At 41.1% G+C, this 5618-nt stretch overlaps 1 long non-coding RNA gene across 1 annotated transcript; it reads right to left on the bottom strand.

Annotated features, from left to right (window-relative positions):
* Positions 1 to 458: 458 nt before the first annotated feature.
* Positions 459 to 1938, bottom strand: LOC131228588 (uncharacterized). The gene is made up of 2 exons (XR_009163010.1): positions 1841 to 1938; positions 459 to 713 (listed from the first exon to the last, which is right to left on the bottom strand). It is a non-coding gene; the product is annotated as an uncharacterized LOC131228588 (long non-coding RNA).
* Between the last annotated feature and the right edge of the window lie 3680 nt (positions 1939 to 5618).

Here is a 5618-nt window from a genome sequence, read left to right as displayed (position 1 = left end):
CTGCCAATACCTACCTGGCTCGTTGATAGTGGACTCATTTGCGAGCTGGTCAAACTCAGCCTAGCTTATAGCCCCCTCACTCTGGCGGATAAGGCCACACCCCCTTCCAACCGACCACGACACAGTGGGAGACGCGGCCTACTGATATTCGACACTCGGGCGCTCGTGTATCCACTCGGTTTAGACGTTAGAGCATCTCCTGGTACCAAAAAGGTTCTGGAATTTTTATCTAAGGACAACCTAAGTGCCCACAGTCTTAGAACCAAGTATTTTCGGTATCCGATACAGCCATCCACGATGTGCCTGTGGAGTCACGATGTAACGCCCCGGTTTTCAGGACCCGAGTATATGACCCGTGTCCCAAAAACCCGAGTGTTAGCTTTAAAGGATGGTCAAATTCGAGTGTACATTTTTTTTCCTTCATCAGAGTAAGCAAATGAGCGTAGTGTGGACAAATCGACATAAAGGAAAATTTCATTATCATTCAAATTTACAAGAAGCTGCCCATAATGACTTATACAAACCAATGTCTCTGAATTTAACAAGTACAAGATTTACAAGAATTTAATACATGAAGAATAGTGGAAAGCATATAAATATAAGCCGCAAGATCACGCAGCTCCTCCAGGTAAATACAGCCATGCATCCCTGGCAATCGTACCCTGCTCCTCATCAAGTCTGAACATACATATCACTAAAGCCACCTGTACTACCTGTACGGTTGTATATTTGATGGATGAGTGGCCAACTCAGTGTGAATTCCCCTCAAGATTACACACCGCCGCATTAGGTAAGAAATAGTATAAAACATCCAGACAACTAAAACAGAGTAAATGCAATCTTATTAGGTGCATGGATGCATGAATGCAATCATCGACCCGGGTAAATCATCCGGACGGTCGGAGCCCCAGGAAAAACATCCAGACAGGCAATGGGGTCGTCACCCAAAGATGTGAGTGGTCATCAGCGCAACACGCAGCGTAATCGTATGGGCATGAGTGATCCAAGTCATCATCATAAATCGATCGGCTGGTCATTAGCGCAACTCGCAGCGTAATCGCATGGGCATAATGATCCAAGCCGTCGTAGTATGCCATGCATGCATGATTAGCCAAGTCATTATTAGTCCATTTACAACCAGCCAATTTGGATAAGCTCAAAGGTCACTACGGGGAGCACATGGTCCAGCGTAGGCCGACAGCTCGGGCATAGTGTCCCATTACCACCATCCCCGGCTCATGAGGCTACCATCTTAGGATGTTTAATGGAAACCCATCGACTAGTGGCCAATCATATTATAGTATATGGGGCTTACCATCGCATGGTTACACAGTATAAAACATCAAACCCATATAGAAAAATATCAGAACAAAGCCACATAGGGCGATATCAAACAAGCCACGTAGGGCAATTATCAAGATAGGCCTCATAGGGCGAGTGTCAAAACCATGCGATAAAAGACCATCCTTGAAAACCATTTGGACACAATAACCCTGGATGGTAGGCCCACATCAATGATCCATTTAGACCACTACTCAATAACCACTAAGTCGAAGGTCCATTTTAATCACAACCAGTCGGGTTACATCCCAAGTATGGGTGTACATTTATAGGTGAGGGTTTCCCACTAATGTACCAGTTTAAAGTCCATAAGCAATACACAATTAATCCACCAGCATGAACAAATATACAGGATGAACATTAAGCAGGTAATATAGCAATTCAATTTCCACCAGCTAATACATGTGATTATAAGAGAGAGATATCAATTATAATTTTTAATAAAAACTATAACTTAAGCTAATGAGAAGATGGAAAGCTCAAGGGGAAGAATCATCACCTTATAGTTGGATCGCCTACCAGCATGGCTAAGGAATGCGCGTTCCCTTACAATCAAATCCTACCATAAATCAGGATGCACAATTAGATCCAAGTTCTACATACTACCTAGGGTTGAAGATCATAGCCTAGGGTCATCTTTTAGGGTTTTAATGTGGAATTAGAGTTTTATTCTAGAGTCTAGTCCAATACTTAGATTTTAGGATTTTAATTTAAAGTTTAGGGCTTCATCTTAGGATTTAGTTTTAGGTTTAGATTATGAAATTTGAACTCTATTTTGTATGGCCATCATTGGTATTATTAATGAGAGTAATGAATGAGTAAAATTCATAAATAATTTAGTTATTAATTTTAAAAATATTACAATGGCTAATATTATATTAAATTATCTAACAACACACGAATAAGGATACTAATAGTGACTCATGATAGTAATAACAACGGTAAAAGGAACCTATAGTGATATCTTAGAGAGCAACTTATAAATTTATATAATTAGGATCATAACTTATGGTATAGGTTACTTAGACTCAGGTTTCATCCACCAATCTAACTTTAGACCTCGGCTTAAGAGTTTACAAATCAAATTCATACATTTAATTCACATTAATTTTAGAATGAAGTAAAAGTAGATAAAAATTGCCTATTAACGCTATCAATGCTAATCTTATTGTTAATAACCTACAATGACAAAATAGGTGTAACATGATAAATGTTAATACCTAATGCTCATAATAACCAACACTAGCAGAATTAACTTACTAATGGTTATCCGTAATTAACAATCGCAATAATTATAGCCACACTAATGATGATAATAATTACTAAGATTTGACAATTACAACCTTTGATTTTAATAGCTAGTTATAGTATAAATAACCTACCAATATGCTAATTAAAATTCCAATACAATGTTTTTAGAGAAAACGCACCTACAGATAATTCGACTTGAATCAACACAGCTCGACGTCCGAGTTAGCTCGGCTCAACCTTCACGGCCTCACCTTCTCTTTCTTTCTTCCTATCTTTTCTTCCTTTCCTTTCTTTCTAACTCAATTAAGGCTCAACTCAACTCATCAGCGAGTTGAGACAGAGTAGCGCAGCACCTTCGCAAGTCAGCTGAGTCAACTCGGTTCGACGCGACGTGTGGTGCAACGCCACCACCACTCTCTTCCGTCATTCCTTCTCTTTCCTTCCTTCTCCTTTTCCTTTCTCACTTTCTTCCTCATTTCTTTCCTACCATTTCTGCTGAAGGTGTCCAGCAATGGACCCAGCCGAACTGAGCCTGACTCGGAACCCGGCAGTGAGTTGACTCAGCTACCAACTCTCTCTCTCCCTCTTCCTCTCTCTGATTCTTCCTTCTTCTTCTTCTCTTTTTCTTTCTTTTCTTCCTCTTCTTCCTGCAATCCCTATTGCTGAAACTTCCAGCAATTCCTCAAGCTCAACAACAGCAGCCATGGACCAGACCTGAGTTGAGCTCGAGTCGGTGGGGTCAGGTTGGTGCAGCAGCCACCGACCCACGCTCTCTTTCTCTATTCCTTCCTTCCCATTTTCTTTCTGGTCTTTCAGGAAGCCTGGAATGAACCAGACCCGAGCTGAAGTCGGTCTGACCGTGGCTCCAACTCGGCCAGCTCGCCCTGAACTTGGTCGGGTGCGGTGCAACAGCCGCACCACTCTCCTTATTCTTTCTTCTTCATTTCTTCCTCTTTTCTTCCTCTCTTTTCTCCAATCTCCTTTCCCAGCACCATCAGCAGATGGTGAGAGCCTGAAAACAGCATCCAGAACTGAGTCTGACTCAGTTGGAACTACGGGGAAGATGGCCACCATTAATGGTGGATCTCTAATGGATGCTTCTTTCTTCAATCTGACCGCATGGGAGAATTTCTAGGGGTGAAATGGAGCTTGGGGGATAGTCGGAGTGGAGCTCTAACAACGTCTCCTTGGTGGGTTCGAAGGTTGGAGGGAAACAGCCGGATTTTGGGTTGAGGCTGCGAAAATGGAGGATGGGTTACTGTTCCTCGATCCGCACGCCTTATATGCTCGCCCTAAACTACCCTAAGCCGTCGGATCAGCAGCAAGTGGCCCGGATCTTCTCTGGCTGAAACCGCCTCCAAATACGGTGGGCAAAAACCGAAACCGAATGTGGTTTTGTTTGGATAAACATAAGAAAATGGACGGCTGAGATAGCCCTCCAAGGGTCGGTTGAGATGGAAAGATGCACGGGCACGCGGATCGCTGAGCTGGAAGGAAGACAGGTTTCCATTTTCGGAAACATTGTCTTTGCAGGTCTTATTTGGGTCGAAGATGGTGCACGTGCACACGTTCTCCAACACGTGAAAAAGGTTAGGTTTAGGTTGTACCTATCCATGCACACGATGGACGGTCTGGATCATCAAGGTGGGTCCACATTTGTGGGCCATGGTGGGTCCAAAACGGACGCTGTCCGTCAGCTAGCGCAACGAGAGGGAGAGAGACTCTCTTCCGCTTAAGGAAATAGCGGGTCAGCCCGCTTTGACCGAGCTGGGCCGGCCAGTGCACAGCGGGTGTGCACCAGCTGTGCACATGCAATGTTTGTGTGGGGTCCATCGTGATGTTCATGCGAAATCCACACCGTCCATTCCACTTGGGAGTCCCCAAGAAGGGCCTGGGATCAAAGATCAGGCTGATGAATGTCCAGGTGGGGCCCACAACTTGATTTGTAGTCCTAATGGTGGTTTCCCATCAATCTAGTGGTCGGATGATTCCGAAATTGGACGTCAATGGTTAAAAGGTCCTAATGGTCCATTTGTAAATTTTCATCACATATTACTAGCCAATACTAATGTTAATATAGACTTCATTACTTTTGTATATTACTTATAATTAAAATAATTAAAATCTTATACACATATATACATATAATTTCTAATATTAACATGCTACTATTTACATGCTATTAATCATGTATTTATTAATATATAATTCCCAATATACAATATCCTATTTAAAATCACATAATATAAAATTTTATTCATATATCTAATAATTTTTGGTATACATGTGTATAAAATATTCAATACTACATTAATATTTATAATTCAATTATAAATTGTAAAATTATGTTTAGTCAATATAGTATTATTTTCATAATATTTTAAGTACATTAAATATATATATTACTCTTATTATAATATATTTTCATATACTTCTATATGATAAATAATATATCAAGATACATCTATAATCTTTTGATCCATGTTTGTGTAAAATTTATAATATAATAAATAGATAAGATAATATACTTAGCATATATTATTTGACTACTAGGTGGTTTGATATGTGGATGGGGATCACCACCAACGGTCAGATTTAAACTAGGATGCACGTGAATGTTCACTAGGCTAGGTTTGCATTTATCCTAAATCCCCGTTATACGGTAACACCCGAGTACTGGAAAGTACGGGGTGTTACACACGACCCTGATATCGCTAGGGCATACAATGCTCAAGTCACATATATGCAAGATGCATGAGTCACACAGTACAATCATGTAGCAATCTCACGCGTACCACGCGATCATATGGGGCACTCCGTCTCATAAGAAGTCCCGTAAATGTCTCAGCCCAACAGCTTATGCTATGATCAAATATTCCTCATATCAAGCATACGTATGATGCATATGGGCATGAATCATGGAGTTATACTAAGCATGTTATAAAGTGATGAACTGTCTTATAATGCAGATGGGCCTAGACGGCCTAGACACAATAAGTATGGGCCTATCAATGGGCCTTAAGGAG

This window comes from Magnolia sinica, chromosome 2 (genome assembly GCF_029962835.1).
Source record: "Magnolia sinica isolate HGM2019 chromosome 2, MsV1, whole genome shotgun sequence".
Lineage (NCBI taxonomy): Eukaryota > Viridiplantae > Streptophyta > Magnoliopsida > Magnoliales > Magnoliaceae > Magnolia > Magnolia sinica.
Note: the sequence above shows the minus strand (reverse complement) of the source record. Positions and strands in the feature narration are given on the sequence as shown.